This window comes from Chamaea fasciata, unplaced genomic scaffold (assembly GCF_029207755.1).
Source record: "Chamaea fasciata isolate MVZ Bird 193981 ecotype frontalis unplaced genomic scaffold, bChaFas1.0.hap1 SCAF_65, whole genome shotgun sequence".
Classification (NCBI taxonomy): domain Eukaryota; kingdom Metazoa; phylum Chordata; class Aves; order Passeriformes; family Sylviidae; genus Chamaea; species Chamaea fasciata.
In genome coordinates this window covers 402,471-422,173 of record NW_027094150.1, presented here as the reverse complement: position 1 = coordinate 422,173, position 19,703 = coordinate 402,471, and the positions used below count along the sequence as shown (strand labels likewise).

At 50.9% G+C, this 19,703-nt stretch overlaps 1 pseudogene; it reads left to right on the top strand.

Moving 5' to 3' along the window:
* Window positions 1-1,943: 1,943 nt before the first annotated feature.
* LOC136304248 (uncharacterized) lies at window positions 1,944-19,001 on the top strand (annotated as a pseudogene).
* Window positions 19,002-19,703: the final 702 nt, after the last annotated feature.

The following is a 19,703-nucleotide window of genomic DNA, read 5'->3' as shown; positions in this document are numbered from 1 at the left end:
AGCGCTGAGGGTCGGCCACGCCCACCCGGCGCAGCAGCGAGAGCAGCGATTGGCTGAGCATTGGAGGGGGCGTGGCCAAGGAGGAGCAAACAGGAAGTGACAAAAAAGGAGGAAAAAATGAAAAAAAATCCCAAAATTTTGCCCCCAAAATTGCCAAATTTTCCCCAAAATTCTTGAATATCCCCCAAAATTCCCCATTTTCCCCAAAATCCCCAAATTTTACTTCCAAAATTCCCAATTTTCCCCAAAATTCCCAAATTTTCTGGCACGGCCCCACCCGCCCTGGTGTCTGCACTTTCCTTCTCAGCTCCGTGTTCCCTCAGAACCCTCCAGGGATCCAGCATCCCAATGAACGGCTGTGGAGATTGGACACAAAATAAAGATGCTTGACTCCAGTCAGGAGGTTTTATTTTACAATTCTTTCAGCCCTTTTATAACACTCTGAGCTAAAAATCCCCCACGTTACTGGCCCATAGGGCTGACACCTCTCCCGTTGGCTGAGTGACAGAAATTGCAAACAACACCTGTTGTCATGGGAAAGGAATATTTTTTGTTGTTTTGGGAAAAAAGAAAAACTGTCGAAAAGTTTCCCTCGAGGAGAGTTAGCTCAGGAAAGATCGAGTCCACAAAGGGCAGCAGGGGCGGCTCCCACACCGAAGGTAATGGGAGGAAAAAAGCTCAAGAGCCCGGATTTTGTATCCCCACTGCAGCAGCTCCACAGCTCCAGCCGGCAGAGCTGTCCTGGGGGGCAGGACACGGCCTTGGGGGGCGGGACACAGACTTGGGGGGCAGGACACAACATTGGGGGGCAGGACACAACCCTGGGGGGCAGGACACGGCCTTGGGGGGTGTCAGGAAACACCCTTGGGTGGGGGGAGGACACAACCCTGGGGGGCCAGGACACAGACATGGGGGCAAGACACAAGATTGGGGGGGCCAGTACACAGCTCTGGCGGGGGGGGTCAGGACACAGCCCTGGGGGGCAGGACACGGCTTTGGGGGTCAGAACACAACTTTGGGGGCTGCCGGCTCTGGGCACGGCGCCTCCCTGGGCACCGCCCTGCTTTTGCCCCCTTTTTTTGGGGGGTTTTTCTTTTTTCCCCCACACATTGTTTTTCTCATGTCTTGTGCCCTCCTGCACTTCCAAAACCCACTGTCCCTCTCCTGACCCACGACAGCCCGCGGGGCTGGGCCTCGGGGGGCGCGGGGGCTCGGGGGGCTGCCCTCGAGGGGCTGCGGGAAGCGGCGGGGGCTGGGCTCAGCCCCACACGGCGCCAGAGGAGCCCGTTCAGCGGCCGGGCGGGGAAATGCCCGTTGGTGGCAGCGTCCCCCTCGAGCCCAAGGCTCGGCAGCGCTGCCGTTGCCCCAGAGCCGCTCCAGCCCGCACAGCGGCAGCTGCTGCGCTCCGGCCGCGCTCTGGCTCTCTCTGTTTCTCGGTCTCCTGGCCCAAAAGCAGCGCCGGCATCCCGGCTTTGCAAGGCCGGAGCCAAGGCCGCGTCCCCCGCACGGCATTTCCCCAAGGCTGAAGCCGCCGGGTCGCTCCGAGGGACGCCGCGCTTGGGGTGGATCCCTGCTCCGGGTTAGTTTGGGGGACCGGGGGCAGGAGGAATGGCGAACAGCAGCAGAGCGAAGGGAGCGGGGATGGGATAGGATGGGGCGGGAGGGGATGGACGAGTGGTTTAAGGTCCGTAGGGTGGAGGTGTCGGACTCTGAGGTGCCGTCCTGACCTGTGGCAGGTGTGAGAAACTGCCTTGCTTGGTGCGAGGGCAGGACTGGATTCGTGTTGTTTGAGGGCGGGGAGGGGATGTTGATTTTCTTTCGTTCTTTCTGCGGCCAAAACCTCACCGGGCACTGGGCGGGGTTGGCTTTGGGGGGCCCGGGGACGTGAGGCTTTGAGGGAATTTCCCCGAGGCTCGAGGCTGCTAAAGCCCCTCCCAGGGCAAATGTTGCGGCTCCCGTGCCCAGCGCCCCGGGGACGCGTGCCACCCAGCGGCACCGGGGACACCCGGCGCTGTCCGGGTGCTGCTTCTCGCTGAACCTCAACCCTCTGCCTCTTCTCCCTGCAGCATCTGCCCCGTGCATTTTCTGCCTCCACGTGAGCCCTGCCCGGCGCCGAGGCCATGGCGAGCCCCAGCCCCGTGCTCGAGGCTCAGGAGCAATCCAGCTCCAGCCAGGAGCAGCAGCAGCAGCAGCAGCGCCGCGAGGAGCCCAACCTGCTGTGGCTGGTCAATCTCATGGGCGCCGACCTCGGCCTGCCTCCCATCTCCGAGGATCCCAATGATCGCTGCAGCATCTGGGAGAACCTGGTGAGCTTGGTGGACTTCCAGAGCCCGGGTTTTCCCCTGACCTCCAAGGAGCTCTGCGACTTCCTCGACATTCCCAGCACGGCCGCGTCCTCCTCCTCCGCCTCCAGCGCAGGCGAGGTGACTGCGTCCCTGCCCCAGACCGTGCCCAGGTCCCCTCCGCCCGCCGAGGACGTCGACTACAAAACCAACCCGCACGTCAGGCCGCCCTATTCCTACGCCACCCTCATCTGCATGGCCGTGGAAGCCAGCGGGAAGCCCAAGCTCACCCTGGCCGCCATCTGCAAGTGGATCCGCGAAAACTTCAGCTACTTCTGCCGCGCTCATCCCAGCTGGCAGGTAGGAGCCGTTGGCAGGACTTCAACCCTGGGGTTTGTTCTCTTTTGCATCTAGAGCGCCATCCGGAACAACCTGTGCGTCAACAAGCGCTTCGTCAAAGTTCCCTGGGACAAGGGGGAGCCAGGCAGAGGCGCCTATTGAAAGTTTCACCCTCAATACGCCACGTGGCCCAAGAGCAGCAGCTCCGAGGGCCGCGGGGCGTTTCCAGAGCAAATCCCGCCAGCCTCCAGCAAGCGAGCCCAGCCAGCAGCTCAGCGTGCGCCCAGCCCGGCCCATGGCAGCCTCGAGGTGGGCGCGGAGCTGCAGCAGCCGCTCCAAGAGTTCGAGGAGTTTGGGAGCAACCTCTACAGCGATCCCGTGGGGAACGAGGAGGGGCAGCAGTTCCCGCAGCAGCTCCCGCAGCAGGTCCCAGAGCAGTTTCCAGAACAGTTCCCAGAACAGGTCCCGGAGCAGTTCCCAGAACAGTTCCTGGAGCAGTTCCCAGAGCCCTGCCCCACAGCCCTGGTGGCCGAGGCTTCTTGCCTGCCCAGCGATGCCCCGGGCGACCCCGAGGAGCCGCACGAGCTGACCGCACTGATGGGCAGCATTGACTGGGAGGCTCTGCTCAGCCCCTCCCTGGAGCAAGATTTCCTCGCTCTCGACATCCTGGAGCTGCCACCTTCCACCCTGGCTGAAGTGTTGCCCCTGTGCCCGGCAGGGGAGCAAGAGCAGCAGCAAATCCCCGCCGAGCCCGGCCTCACCACACCGGGCTTGGATGAAAACCTGACAGCCACGGCTTTCCTGGAGGTTGCCTGGAACGAGGAGACACCGGAGAATCTCCTCCCCAGCTGCAGCCTCCTGGAGCAAGGGGCTGAAAACATCCAGGCCTCGCTGCCCAACACGGATGTCATGGACTTTGTGGACGACCCCTTTAAATCTCTCGTAGAGATGGGCAATTAGACTACATTAGATAGGATAGGATAGGATAGGATAGGATAGGATAGGATAGGATAGGATAGGATAGGATAGGATAGGATAAGATAGGATAGGATAGGATAGGATAGGATAGGATAGGATAGGATAGGATAAGATAAGATAAGATAAGATAAGATAAGATAAGATAAGATAAGATAAGATAAGATGCTGCTTCCCCTCCTGGGTGGGACCCGGGGGCGTGGGGGGGAGACAGGACCTGAACAGGATGGGGGGACACGGGCAGTGCCCCCCTGTCCCCGCTGTGCCTCCCCTGTCCCCGCTGTGCCCAGCCCCCCAGTGCCCCCCCCCATACCTCCCAGCGCCCCCTGCCCCCCCCAGGCCCCTCCTGACCCCCTCAATGCCCCCCTGCTCTGCCCCCCTCACCTCCCCGGCGCCCCCCTGCCCTGTCCCCTACCCCTCCCAGCTCGACCCCCCCAAATCCCACCCGCCCCCGCGTTCTCCGCTGCCCCGGCGAGCGGGGGGGGGATGGGGGGAGTGAGGTTTGAGGTGAGGGGGGGTCTGGGGTGCAGGGATGGGGACACGGGGGTCAGGGAGTGTCCAGGGGGGGTCACCACTCACCCCAGAGTCCTGCCGGGGGGAAGGGGGTGCTCCGTCCGGCACCTGGGGAGAGGAAAAGGGGGAGGATTCCAGGGAGGGAAGAGCAGGGCAGGCAGGATGCAGGCTGGGGGGAGAGGCCAAGGAAAGCCCCCCGGGGTGGGGAGGCACAATTTAACCCGGAGTTTTTGGTGTTTGGTCCCAAAGGGATCAGGGGATGGCTGAGGTTGGAAAAGGCTTTGGTCACCCCTGGCCACGTCCCCAAGTGCCACATCCACACAGCTGTGAAACCCCCCCAGGGATGGGGAGTCCCCCTGCTCTGGGCAGCCTGGGCCAAGACTGCCTTTTCCAGGAGGAATTTTCCCTCAGATCCAACCTAAACCTCCTCTGGGAGCCTTTCTGCCTCACCATGTCACCCGAGAGCAGAGCCTGACCCTCACCTGGCTGCCCCTCCTGTCAGGGAGCTGTAGAGACCACGGAGGTCCCTCCTGAGCCCCTTCACATCCCTCAGCCTCTCCCGGTGCTCCAGCTCCATTCCTGAAACATTCATTTTGAAGAATTAAAGATTTTAGTTGAACCAGATATTGCTGAAGTAAGACAGATAGACTTCCCTTTTGATAAGCAGAAGCCGGATTTAAGGAACTGATAAATCATGGGGCCTGTCAACTTATGTTTGTGTATTCTGACTAATCAATAGGCTTCAAGAAGGACAATGAATTCATAAATCAAATACTCCTGGGAAAACAGGATTCAGTTGTCACGCAACACTAAAAGGTTAAAAAGTCAAAGCAGACTCACTTACTTCATCATTTTGAGACCCCGCCCCATAAAAAAGAGCACCGACCCATTTCAAAGAACAAACCACGCACGCTTAATAGCTTTTGGCTAATTACCATACGAAGCGGGGAATGGGATGCACTAAAGTCATGAATATACATTTGTGTTTTGGGTATTCAATACTTCTGTAGATAAAAAGACCCTGTGATCTTCTGTGAGCGCGCGTGTGTTTGGGAGCTATCCCGCAGGCTGCCCGGCATCGTAGTTAAACATACACTTTCTAACTTTAAACTCTTAGAGAGTCTTTTGTCCGTCATAGTTGGATATCGGCATTAGGGCGATATTCATATTTTTTTAATAATTCATTATGGCGAGCCAGGCAGGAGCCTGCTCTCTCTCGCTGTGGGGGCCATCGGGGTCTAGGACCCTTTTGGGCGCCCCCCAGGATTTTCTGGGTAGAAGGCTCCTGCGACCCCCTGACGCCCCCGGAGACAGACCAGAGCCTGCTGGAACTACGGACAAAAAGGTATGTTTAAAAAATAAAGTCAAGAACAAATACTGAAGACAGGTACCTTTGAATAGAGGCAGCTTGTAAGTCATAAGAGACGTCTTATGCAAAGCAGAGGCCTGAATGAGTTTTGGAAAAACTCCGCGGAGTATCGTAGATGGTTGTTTTGTTTCCAGGTAAAGAACCTGGCAGTTGGTGGCTGCATCCCGAGTGGCGGGGCAGCAACGGCGGCAGCAGAGCCGCTGGTCTAGGGTCTTGTTGGTTCTAAAGCAGTACTAGCTCCGGTTTCGGCTTGTAGTTTAAAGGTGCACCTTGGTAAAGCATAATCTGAGGGGCTAGCCTGAGTTTTGAGATGCAAAGGGTCCCGTTTTGAGTCGTGGGCCCGCGCACCGGATGTGTGTGTGTGTATTGCGGGCAGATCTGTGTCTGCTTGGCGATCCCGAGGTTTTGTGATTGTGAATCAATTTTGTACCGTTTGTGCTGCGGTTTGTGAAAGCTTGTAGAGCAGTCGTTTCTGTTTGTGTAATTTTGGAATCTGCTACTAATCTCTAATCTCTGTGTTTTTGGAAATTCTGCAACATGGAAGAGATTTTAAAACCCCCGCTCATTGGCGGAGAGATACCTCTGTCTGAGAAGGAGAAGGGATTTGGGAAGGCTGTGGCGTCTCACGGGAAGGCTGTGTGCTAGTTTTGATCGTTTAACTGATAGTGTGACTTCAATTAGTTTGTTGTTCAGTAGAAAAGCCCCGTGAGTGAATAAACTGTTTGTAGAGAAAAAAAAAAAAAAAAAAAAAAGGAAAAAAAAAGGAACAAAACAGGCAAGGAGGTTTTTTCCCCTCTCTTTCTATCTATGCCTGACATAGCTGGTGATCAAGGGTACTTAGTGTCACCTTGGTAGTCAGACAACAGGCTGAACTCACAGCCTAAGGCTATGTTTCCCAGCTCTTTGTAAAACGCGGAGGGATTTTTGGCAAGTGGAAGTTTGCAATTGCCAGAGTGTGTGATAATATCTTCAAAGTGCTGTAGTCCTCGGCTGCAACTGCAGAAGAGCGAAGGGGGAGTGTGGGATCGAGCCCCGCCCCCCCTTTCCTGCAGGAGGGTCTGTGCTGTGTCCCGGCCGAAGTCTGTAGGATTTTAAGAATGTATTCAGAGTCATAGAGGATCTCCCCACCACCTTGGCTGCTTCCTTTGAGAGCCTAAAACTGTGCCTGACTGATTGGAAAAGTTTTCGTTTGTCTGGTTTTGCTTTTCGTTTGTTTGCTTTAATAAAAAGATGTTTATCCTTTTCTTAACCATAAGTTCTTGTCTCAACAGGTAATGCTTCGAGCCTTAGTTTGAAAACATCTGTTTTGCTTTTTATGCCTCGAGCCTTGTTTTGATTTTTCCTTTTTTGCTTTTTAACCATAATTCTTTCCTCAACAGCTGAAAGTACAGCTAACTTTTTCCTTTTTAAAGTCAACAAACTGGTTTTTGTTTCGTTTTGTTGTTTTTTCTCTCTTGTGTTGATTTTGATATATGCCCAGGAATAGGAGGCACAAGAATTGGGAAGCTGGTTCAAAAGAGTTCCCCTGCCCAAGGAGGGGCTGCTACTGTAAGCAGTGGACTGTGCTTCGTGGTGCACTCTGTCAAGGCTCGTGGGTCCGATAAGGGTACAAGTGGCTAGTACCTAAAAGTGGAACCATAAGCCCGCGCAGCAGTAAAATATTTGAGTTGCTGGAAAACGAAATTTCAAAGATCTTAAAGAAACCAGTACAAATTCCTAAAGTTGAGTGTGGCCAGCATATTTTTGTACCAGAATAATACCAAGTGAAACTTAAGAATTAGAATAAGATCAAAAAGCATTAAAAAAAAAAAAAAAAGAGAATTCTTAATAGACACAGGGGCAACATTTTCAGTGCTGAATAAGGCCCTAATACCTGTAAACAACGACTATGTTATGGTAAAAGGAGCAACTGGCCAATCTGAAAAAGCTTATTTTTTTTGCAAACCATTGAAGTATAAATTGAAAAACAATGAAGAATTCATTGATTTTCATATATGCCTAAAGCTCCATCTGCACTTTTGGGCAGAGATGTGCTAGAGCAGCTGGAGACAAAAATAGTATTTAAGAATTGGAAAATTATTTTGGAGGTAAAAGATCAACAATATGTAGAACTGTTAAGCTTAATGATGATAACCAAAGAAACTGAAGTTGCCAATGAAGAAGAGAATTTCAAAAAAATAATAAATCAAGTGTTTCCTGGGGTGTGGGCTTCTGACATACCAAGCAGGGCAAAGAATGCACTATCCGTATAGGTCAAACTTAAAGAAAGAAGGCAGCCAGTAAAAGTTAAACAATAGCCCCTAAAGAAGGAAGACAGAGAAGGGATTAGTCCAATTATTGAAAACATTTGAAGATAAGACTACTAAAAGAGTGTCAGTCTGATTTTAACACTCCTCTCTTGCCAGTGAAGAAGCCTAAGAGATCATACAAGCTAGTACAAGACTTAAAGGCTGTTAATAAGATAACTGAAGACTCGTATCCAGTAGCTGCTAACCCTTACACCTTTTTAACTCGTTTAATCCCTGAACTAACCTGGTTTACTGGTTTAGATTTGAAAGATGCTTTCTTTTGCCTCCCTCTCCATGAAGCCGGCCAGAAAATCTTTGCATTTGAGCGGGAGAACCCCAAAAGTAGACGAAAAAACTCAGCTCACATGGTGTGTTTGCCTCAAAAGTACAAAAACTCCCCCACCATATTTGGGGAACAGCTTGCAAAAGATTTGGAGTCTTGGGAACCTCCACCAGGAGAAGGACAGTTGCTCCAGTATGTGGATAACCTCCTAATAGCCACCCAGACCCAGGAAACGTGTGGACTGGACGGTAAGCCTCCTCAACTTCTTGGGCCTGCAGGGGTATCGGGTGTCCCAGAAGAAAGCCCAAATGGTGAGACAAACAGTAATTTACCTGGGCTATGAAGTGAGTGCTGGACGGAGAACCTTAGGGCAAGATCGCAAAGAGGCAATATGCCAGACCCCAAAGCCTCAGACAGTGAAAGAACTGAGAACCTTCTCAGGCATCACAGGATGGTGCAGACTGTGGATTTATAATTACGGATTACTTGTTAAACCTCTGTATGCCTTGATCACGGAAGGAAGCAGAGATCTTCAGTGGACCAAAGAAGCGGCTCGAGCCTTCGACCAGCTAAAGAAAGCCCTCATGTCAGCACCAGCCTTGGGACTTCCAGATGTAAGTAGGCCATTGTCTTGGTTTAGGAAGACAGGTATCTGCTAGGTAAAATTACAATCAGAGGCTCTTTGGCAAAGATTTGGGAAATAGGAATAGCAGTTCTTTACTAGTATGTAATACAAAGCAAACAAACACAAAAAAAAACTCCCCCCCCCACCAAACAACTACAGCATTAATGACAAACGACAACAGCACCAAGAACCTTGAGGGCTTTGTTTCACAAAACCCAGGGCAGTTTGGTTTCGGTGTCCCTGCAGGATTTTCAGAGCACCAAGCTGGAACAGTGGAAAAGTCCTGGGCTGGTAGCTGGGATGACAGGGTGTCCCGGCAGGCAGGGGCAGGATGTCCCGGCAGCGCAGGGAGTGCAGGGTCACGCTGCAGCAAGAGGAGCAGCGCCGAAGCAGCTCGAAGGCGAGGCAGAAAAGCGACTCAGCTTCTGCTCGGCGTGCTTTGCGGCGGCTGAGATCTTCGAGGAGCGGCCGACACGCGTCTCCTGAACGCCGGAAGCAGAAAAGCACGCAGCTGCCTCAAGCTGTGTCTTTTACCTGCGTTATCTCCCCCTTCCACCTTTTGTCCATCTCTTTGTTTCAGCCAAGCACTCTCAAGTATCCAACACCCGGTCCCCTTGGCAACCCGTGGGGAAAAAATTCTCCAGAGAAAGAAGGAACAAACCCAACCCCCAACATTATCCACCCCGAATTTTTTTCCCATACAAACATATTACATTGAGTTTTAACTATTAAAAATACATATATATATATGCAAATATGGATGCAGCCACATTGTCATGGATAGTTCACCTCAAAACAAGGTCTCTTTGAGGTATGCATCGGGTCTCTCCATCCTTTTGCATCACTCACCAGGTGCAACCTGGTCCCTGAGCGAAGACAACTCCACGGATGGGATTGTCTTTACTGGAGGCAGGATTAATCTAAACAGTTTTTCTCAGCATACTTCTCATGTGTACCACTGGAACTTTATCTCCGTCTGTCTTTTGCAAGGGCTCAGATTGGGCAGGACTTGCTCGGTTGGTGGAACCTCGAGTGTTCACCAACCAGGTGGCCTTTGCTAAATTAGTATCTCAATTCTTAAAGGTTCCCTCACCCAGTGCTTTCAAGGTAGTTTTAAGCAGGCCATTGCACCGTTTAACTTTCTCGGCCGCTGGTGCATGATAAGGAATATGGTACACTCACTCAATGCCATGTTTTTTAGCCCAGGTGCTTATAAGACTATTCTTGAAATGAGTCCCATTGTCCGACTCGATTCTCTCAGGGGTGCCATGTCTCCACAGGACTTGTTTTTCCAGGCCCAGGATGGTGTTCCGGGCAGTAGCATGAGGCACAGGGTAGGTCTCCAACCATTCAGTGGTGGCTTCTACTATGGTTAGCACATAACGCTTGCCCTGGCGGGTTTGGGGAAGGGTGATGTAGTCAATCTGCCAGGCTTCTCCATATTTATATTTGGACCACCGCCCACCATACCATAAGGGCTTCACTCGCTTGGCTTGCTTGATTGCAGCACATGTCTCACAGTCATGGATAACCTGAGAAATACTGTCCATGGTTAAATCTACCCCTCGGTCTCGGGCCCACTTATAGGTGGCATCTCTGCCTTGATGACCCGAGGCATCATGGGCCCATCGGGCTAGGAACAACTCTCCCTTGTGTTGCCAATCTAAATCTATCTTTGACACTTCTATCTTGGCAGCCTGATCTACCTGCTTGTTGTTTTGGTGTTCCTCATTAGCTTGACTCTTGGGAACATGGGCATCTACATGGCGGACTTTCACAGGCAGCTTCTCTACACGAGTGGCAACGTCTTTCAATTCATTAGTAGCCCAGATTGGTTTTCCTCTACGCTGCTAGTTGGCTTTTTTCTACCTTTCTAGCCAGCCCCACAGAGCATTGGCTACCATCCACGAATCAGTGTAGAGGTAGAGCTTTGGCCACTTCTCTCTTTCAGCAATGTCAAGGGCTAATTGAACAGCTTTGAGTTCAGCAAGCTGACTTGATCCCCCGTCTCCTTCAGTGGCTTCTGCAACCTGTCGTGTGGGGCTCTATACGGCTGCTTTCTACTTACGGTTCATTCCTACGATGCGACAGGAACCATCAGTGAAAAGAGCGTAGTGTGTTTCTTCTGCTGGCAATTGGTTGTATGGAAGAGCTTCTTCAGCTCGTGTCACTTGTACCTGCTCTTCTTCGTCCGTGAAACCGAAGTTTTCTCCTTCCGGCTAGTTTGTAATTATCTCTAAAATCCCAGGGCGATTTGGGTTTCTAATACGGGCACGCTGTGTGATGAGGGCAGTCCATTTGCTCCATGTGGCATCGGTGGCATGGTGCGTGGAGGGAGCCTTTCTTTTAAACATCCACCCCAGCACTGGTAGTCGGGGTGCCAAGAGGAGTTGTGCTTCTGTGCCAATTACTTCTGAGGCGGCTTGAACTCTTTCATAGGCGGCTAAGATCTCCTTCTCTGTGGGAGTGTAGTTGGCTTCAGATCCTCTGTAACTTCGACTCTAGAATCCTAGTGGTCGGCCTCGGGTCTCCCCTGGCACCTTCTGCCAAAGGCTCCAGGACAAAACCGTTGTTCCCGGCGGCAGAATAAAGCACATTCTTTACATCTGGTCCCGTCCTGACTGGGCCAAGGGCTACTGCATGAGCAATCTCCTGCTTGATCTGGGCAAAGGCTTGTTGCTGTTCAGGGCCCCAGTGGAAATTGTTTTTCTTGCGGGTAACCAGGTAGAGAGGGCTCACGATCTGACTGTACTCAGGAATGTGCATCTTCCAAAAACCTATGGCTCCTAGGAAAGCTTGTGTTTCCTTTTTGCTGGTCGGTGGAGACATTGCTGTGATCTTATCAATGACCTCAGTGGGGATTTGCCGCCGTCCATCTTGCTACTTTACTCTCAGGAACTGGATCTCTCTGGCAGGTTTCTTGACTTTGCTCTTCTTGATGGCAAACTCGGCTTTCAGCAAAATCTGGATGATCTTCTCTCCTTTCTCGAACACTTCAGCTGCAGTCTTTCCCCACACAATGATGTCATCAATGTACTGTAGATGTTCTGGAGCCTCACTTTTCTCCAGTGCAGCCTGGATCAGCCCATGGCAGATGGTGGGGCTGTGTTTCCACCCTTGGGGCAGCCGGTTCCAGGTGTACTGCACGCCCCTCCAGGTGAAAGCAAACTGAGGCCTGCATTCTGCGGCCAGAGGAATGGAGAAAAATGCATTGGCAATGTCAATAGTGGCATACCACTTCGCTGCCTTGGACTCCAGCTCGTACTGAAGTTTCAGCATGTCCGGCACAGCAGCGCTCAGCGGTGGAGTCACTTCATTCAATGCACGATAGTCTACAGTCAGTCTCCATTCTCCATCAGACTTGCGCACAGGCCAGATGGGGCTGTTGAAGGGTGAGTGGGTTTTGCTGACCACCCCTTGGCTCTCCAGCTCACGGATCATCTTGTGGATGGGGATCACGGCGTCCCGATTTGTCCGATACTGCCGACGGTGCACTGTTGAGGTGGCAACAGGTACTTGTTGTTCTTCTACCTTCAGGAGTCCCACTGCAGATGGGTTCTCTGATAGTCCCGGCAAGGTGTTCAACTGCTTAATGTTCTCTGCCTCCACAGCAGCTATTCCAAAAGCCCATCTGAGTCTTTTAGGGTCTTTATAATATCCATTCCTGAGGAAGTTTATGCCCAGAATACATGGAGCCTTTGGGCCGGTCACAATCGGAAGTTTCTGCCACTCCTTCTCGGTCAGGCTCACCTCGGCTTCAACCAGAGTCAGTTCTTGTGATTTCCCCGTCACCCCGGCAATGGAAATCGGTTCTGCCTTCACATGTCCTGATGGCATTAGAGTACACTGCGACCCAGTATCTACTAAAGCTTCATATTTTTGTGGCTCTGATGTGCCAGGCCATCGAATCCACACAGTCCAAAAAACCCGATTTTCCCGTGCCTCTTCTTGGCTAGAGGCAGGGCCCCTCTAGCACTGGTTATTATTCCCTTCTTGGACGTACATGGTAGAGGTTCCTTCGAGGGAATCTGACACAGCATTCTCACCTCCGTAATACTTGGCAGCTTGCTCATGGGAGGCTGAGGCTACTTTTATTCTAGTGGAATTCCTTTTGTTAGCGTTTCTCTCTTTAAGCTCACGTACCCGTGCTGCCAGGACAGAAGTAGGTTTCCCATGCTACGCTCCCATGTCCTCCCCATGGTCCCTCAGATAAAACCACAGGTCAGCTCGAGGGGTGTACCCTCTCTCTCTCGCTGGGGAATGTTGGGCTCTGATTCTGGGGCCTGTGACTCGCACCGGTGCTACATGGGAACTGTTCCTTCTCATCTCCTCTCTCATTTCTCTCATCTCCTCTTTGAGTTCCTTCACCACCGCAGAGACATGAGCCTGCATTGGGCCACTGATCATACTTTCATAATTTCTGAGCTTGTTGGCAACAGAACCCACTGTCTCTCGGTTATCCTCGGCATTAATTGTTGCGATGAATGTGGCGTATTGGGATGGTCCATGAGTTGCCAGATTCCACAACATGTGCCCTGTGCATTTAACCTTGTCGGGGTCATTATCATGCTGTCCGGTCCTCCTAAAAAGTACTTCTAATACTGCCACTTCTCTCAACTGTTGGATTCCTTCCTCAAGGGTCTTCCATCGCATTCTATTGTTGTGCTCTTGCATTCTGTCTCTGTGGACAAATCTCTCTCTCACACTCATTAGAAGTCGTTCCCAAAGGGGAAGGGGCCTTTGCTCTCTTACAAATATCTGATTTATACCTGAGTCCTGGGTCAAGGGTCCCAAATTCCTTGCTTCAGCACTATCCAGTTGCACACCTGTACCCATAAGGTCCCAGACTCGAAGTAGCCAGGCTGTATAAGCCTCACGTCCTCGTCGTGCAATATCTTTTTGCAGATTACGTAGACTTTCATATGTCAGGGACTCAGTGATGATCTCAACCTGTGGCTCTTCTGTGGGCTGTGAGGACCCTCCTTTCTTACCCTTAGTATCAGGATCTGACGATTTCACTTTACACTTCCTTGTTTCCACAGGGGCGACTGCTGCTGGCTGTGGCTGCCCTTGTGGTTCAGCTGGAACCTGGACAGTTGTAACATCTGTGGGTTCCACTGCTGCACCATCAGTCTCTGCCTTCTCGGGGCAGGGGGAGGGTTTTTCATGAGCTGGAGAAATGTACTCCCTCAGCATCTGGCCCATCTCATGTATCTCTTTTACCAGAGCCTCAACCCAATCCGGGTGGGTCCTTTCTGAGGCAGGCTGTGGGGCAGAGTCAGGCTCTGGGGTATCATCCCTATTTTGTGGGCTAGGTATCAGGGTGGTTATCCAGGTCAATCTTCCCTTATCTCTGAATGCTAAACAGAATACGCATATTAGCAGCACCAGCCATTGTATGATATCATTAGCATTCAGAGAGGATATAAACCCTTCAAAAACTGGTGGGGCAGACCCAAAGAGATGGGTAAAGGGTTGGGAAAAAGAAACTTCCCTCGGTGTCATTTCCTCACAGTAGGTACCATTGTTAAAGTAACTCCAAAAACACACAGTTAGTGTACGATAGCCCTGAATCCATGTGCCTGCCCTCCAGAGGAAATTAAAAATCCATGAGTTCTTCACCTTATTAAGCCATAAAATAAACTGGATGACAGTCACAGTAGCCTTAGTTATAGGGCCCATGTTTAGATAAGGGCCTGCAAATGGAAGGAATACAGCCACAACCACATGCTACCCAAACCAGGCTAAGTTAGACCACATGATGCAGCCTAATGAGGTTTTTATATTCAACGCACACAAAAGAAAGTACTAGGTTAGTTAAGAACTGCTATTTCTCTTCCTTCTTCTTTTCTCAGTGCCCTCAAGCCCCACGTTGGGCGCCAAAATCTGTCTTGGTTTAGGAAGACAGGTATCTGCTAGGTAAAATTACAATCAGAGGCTCTTTGGCAAAGATTTGGGAAATAGGAATAGCAGTTCTTTACTAGTATGTAATACAAAGCAAACAAACACAAAAAAAAACTCCCCCCCCCACCAAACAACTACAGCATTAATGACAAACGACAACAGCACCAAGAACCTTGAGGGCTTTGTTTCACAAAACCCAGGGCAGTTTGGTTTCGGTGTCCCTGCAGGATTTTCAGAGCACCAAGCTGGAACAGTGGAAAAGTCCTGGGCTGGTAGCTGGGATGACAGGGTGTCCCGGCAGGCAGGGGCAGGATGTCCCGGCAGCGCAGGGAGTGCAGGGTCACGCTGCAGCAAGAGGAGCAGCGCCGAAGCAGCTCGAAGGCGAGGCAGAAAAGCGACTCAGCTTCTGCTCGGCGTGCTTTGCGGCGGCTGAGATCTTCGAGGAGCGGCCGAAACGCGTCTCCCGAACGCCGGAAGCAGAAAAGCACGCAGCTGCCTCAAGCTGTGTCTTTTACCTGCGTTATCTCCCCCTTCCACCTTTTGTCCATCTCTTTGTTTCAGCCAAGCACTCTCAAGTATCCAACACCCGGTCCCCTTGGCAACCCGTGGGGAAAAAATTCTCCAGAGAAAGAAGGAACAAACCCAACCCCCAACAGCCATTCTTTTTGTTTTCTCACGAGAAGCAAAGGATCGCTTTAGGGATACTAGCACAAAACCTGGGCCCGTATTGAAGGGTAGTTGCCTACCTCTCTAAGCAGCTGGATACGGCAGCTAAGGGGTGGCCAGGGTGCCTCAGAGCCGTTGCAGCAGTGGCAGTGAACATCCAAGAGGCACGCAAGTTCACCCTGGGCCAGAAGACGACGGTGCTAGTGTCTCACAAAGTGTGTACAGTCCTGGAAGCGAAAGGGGGGCATTGGCTCTCCCCACAGAAATTCCTGAAGCACCAAGCTATACTGGTGGAACAGGATGATGCTGAGATTGTGGTAACTAACATTGTGAACCCAGCTTCCTTCCTCAGCGGAAGCATGGGAGAACCAGCGATCCATGATTGCCTGGAGACCATTGACGCCACCTACTCCAGTCGCCCGGATCTGAATGATAGCCCACTTGAAAATGCCCAGACCTGCTTTACTGATGGGAGCAGCTATGTCAACAGTAGGAAAAAGCATGCTGAGTATGCAGTTACCTCAAGCAGAGAGACTCAAGGTATGCATTTGGAGTTGTGCATGCCCACGGAGCCACTTGGAGAAAGAGAGGACTGCTAAACTCACAAAAGAAGAATATTAAACACGCACAAGAAATATTGAGACTGTTGGAGGCAGTACAACTACCTGAGAAGGCAGTCATCATGCATATCAAGGCACACCAGAAGGTGAGCTCGGAATTGGAAGAGGGGATCATGCTGGCAGATAGAGAGGCAAAAGAAGCAGCAAAAAGTGAGATACCTAATGAGACAATTGAAGCAGCATTAATTCCAGATGGAAAAATTTCTATTGAGGGTAAGCCAATATACAATAAAGAGGATAAAAAACTCATTAAGGCAGAAAAGGCAAGTTATAACCAGGAGGGATGGGCTGTAACAGAAGAAGAGAAACTTGTAGTACCCTCCTATTTGTTGTGGGTATTAGTACAGACGGAACATGAGAAAACACACTGGCGAATGGATGCCCTGTCTAACCATTTCAAAGAAAAGATCATGGCCAGGAAATTGCAGGGCACAGTGATACAAGTAACTCATCAGTGTAGCCTTTGCCTCCCAACTAATCTCAAAAATACTCCAAAGCCTAAAGTGGGACAAATTGGGAAAGGCTGTGGACCTGGGCAACAATGGCAAATTGACTTTACAGAGCTGCCCAGGAAGGGAGGACATCGTTACCTATTGGTGTTAACTGATACCTTCTCAGGATGGCCAGAAGCCTTTTCCGGCCGGACAGCTAAGGCCCGAGAGGTAAACAAGCACTGTTACAAGAAATAATACCAAAGTTTAGAGTTCCAACCACCATATCATCAGATAGAGGGCCACACTTTATTTCAAAAACTGTGCAGCAAATAAGTAATCACCTGGGAATAGATTGTGAATTGCATACCCCATACCACCCTCAATCTAGTGGTCAAGTGGAAAAAATGAACCACTTGATTAAACAACAAATTGTGAGATTGGGGCAAGGAGTAAATTTGCCCTGGCCCCAGGCTTTCCCATTGGCACTATTGCAAATTCGAACAAAACCAAGGGCAAAAAAAGAAACTAAGCCCTTTTGAAATACTGTATAGAAGGCCATATGCAGTTCAAAAAAGAACAACACCCATGCAAGTAGGGGAAGAAACCCTACATGAGTATATAAAGGCCCTAAATAAACAACTTCGAGAAATTGAGAAATACGTGGCCGAAGCTCAAAACCGAGAATTAGATAAGCCAGTATGTATATGTTAAGTCTTTTGCAGAAAAGACCTTGGAACCACAGTGAGAAGGACCATTCCAGGTGCTTCTTACTACCTTCACTGCAATCAAGATCAAAGAACAGAAAGCCTGGATCCATCACTCCCGAGTGAAGAAAGCCCCAGAAGGAATCTGGAAGATCACACCAGGTGATAACGAACTGAAGCTGAAGCTCACTCAGAACTACGAAGAGATAGACTAAGAGTTATTACGGACATTATGTGGAAAATTGTAATTATTGCAGTAATTACTGTAACTTATTTCCTTCAAAGAGTAAATGAGAAATTATTTTGCACAGCAGAAAAAAAAATCCCTAGTGATCTAATTCTGAAAATATACTGTTTCCTTTAGAAGCATCTTGCTCAACACTCGATTTCAGAGTTTCACCCACAGATTACAATTCTTTGCATTTTGATGTCCCTGAGCTCCCCACCTTGTGGTTTCCAAGTGCAAACAATTTCCTCAGTGTTATTCACGGCCTGAGAGAAGGAAATGAGTGTGTTCGCCTTGCTGTTCCCCACAAATGCCAAGTGAATAAAACACAAATCCTCAGATACAGGTGAGTATCTGAGATATTCCCCTGGCCTTTCCTGGCACCACAACCAGCTCATCCCCACTCAGGAAATGTGAAGGGAATTATTCCCAGCCCAGAGTTTCAAGGAAAGATTCATCCCAGCTTCCTTGGCTTGCAAAATTTGGTCATTTCTTAGGGGACCTCCAGGACTCACCTTCTTCCCCCGAGGCAGGAAAAATGGTGCTGTGCTTTCACCTGAGTCACAGCTGGGCCTGGGCTCCACATGCTCCTTGAGAAGGAGGAAAAAGAACAGGATTCATTGACAAGAACCTGGTTTGAGCAGAAGGAAATGAGTAAAGCAAGTTCTCGGATTGTTTTAGTGGAAATTGTGAGAAGCTTTCCCTCACAACTTGGTTTCTTTCTATTTTTAGTTCTTCCATTTGGGCAAATCCTGAATTCCACCCACCCCTGACCACCAGCACGAGGAATGGATCCCAGAGACTTGGGAAGGCCACAAGGGATTTTACCTCTGCCTGCTTCCACTGGGAACAACATTCCCAAAGATACTAAGATGTAAATGACTGTGACTGCACATAGGAACCAGTTTCCCCTTGGATGGGGAAGGAAATCCCACCAGGCTGACCTGGCCATGCACATCTCCTGTGGAATCTGCTTGGGTTACAGCCAGAGGAGCTGAAACCCTTTGGAACCACCAGTTCTTTGTCCTTTTAGAATCACCCCAGAATCCCTAAAGTTGGAAAAGACCTCCAGGAGCATCAGCCCAGCTGTTAACCCAGCACATCCACAGGATTGTGAAACACTTTCAGGGCTGGGGACTCCACCACTCCCTGCATGGGAACCAGGAGATGAAGTCAGATGAGAAGAAACTGAAGAAAAAAGGAATGAATTTTTCCTTTTTTTTTTTTTTTTTTTCCTTATCTGGAAGGTAAATACTGGTTTGTTTTTTTGTTGTTGTTGGGGTTTTTGTTTGTTTTTGGGGGTTTGTTTTTTTTTTGTTTCCCTCCCAGCCAGGAATTCCTTCCCAAAATCCCATCTCTCCTAGTTGGAAGCCTCCCCCCCTGTCCCGTTAGCCCACACCCACGGAAAGAATCACTCCTCCTGCTGTTTTAAAGCCCCGCCCCGAGAGCGACTCACCCGCTGAACCTGCGTTTGCAGAGCGGCCGGGTTGTCGTAGCAGCTGCCTGCGGGGAGAAGGGGACGGCTCAGGGCTCCGCGCCGGCTCCCACACCCGCCCCCCCCCTCACACGGCCCCCACACGGATCCCCCGCGCGCCGCCCGCACCGAAGCCGAGGAAGCGCATGAGGGCCAGCACGAGCAGGCGGTGCGGGAGGCGGCGGGGATCGCAGGCGGCGGGCAGCGCGGGGAGGGCCCGGGGAGCCGCCGCCATCGCCGCCCTCAGCGCCGAGCAGCGCCCGCTGCTCCTCGTCCGCCATCGCGCCCGCCGCGCGTGAGCCCCGGCACGTGACCCGCCCGGCACGTCACCCGCCCGGCACGTGACCCGCCCGGCACGTGACCCGCCCGGCACGTGACCCCCCGTTGCCACGGCAACACCGGACTGAGGCCTGAGGGCGGGGGGGGGAACTCTGGGAAATAGGAACGTGAAATAAATATTAAAAATATGTCAGTGTCAGTGTAAGCGTGAATGTCAGTGCTAGGAAAATTAACCCGCAAACGACACAGGTTTATGTGCGAAAAGGAGCCAGAGGAGTGCTTTTACTTTATAAATGATAATTAATAATAAAAGAATAAAGGGAGAGGCCATGGGGCATTTCCCCTGAGGTCTGTGAAATTTTGGAGGACGCAGCCTCCTATTTATCCCAATTTCCTGGCCCCGTTTCCCTCTCTTCCCCTGTTGCCTGAGGTGCTTGAGAGTTACATACTTCCCGGAGTGCCCAATACCCAAAATTCCTCCTTAACGTACAACCCCCTTTAAACTTTGAATTTTTATGGAATTTATGGGGTTTCCCCATTGTTTCTTTCATCTTTCAACATCCATTTTCATTTATCAGCAAACCTACCGTTTGTTTGTGAAGGCAAACGTCTTCTTTTCCATTCATCAATCAGTGGGATCCTTCCCATTGTTTCTTTTCTCTCTCAGTGCTGGTTTTATCCACCAGCAGACCCAGAGTTTGTTTGTAAAGACAAACCTGTCA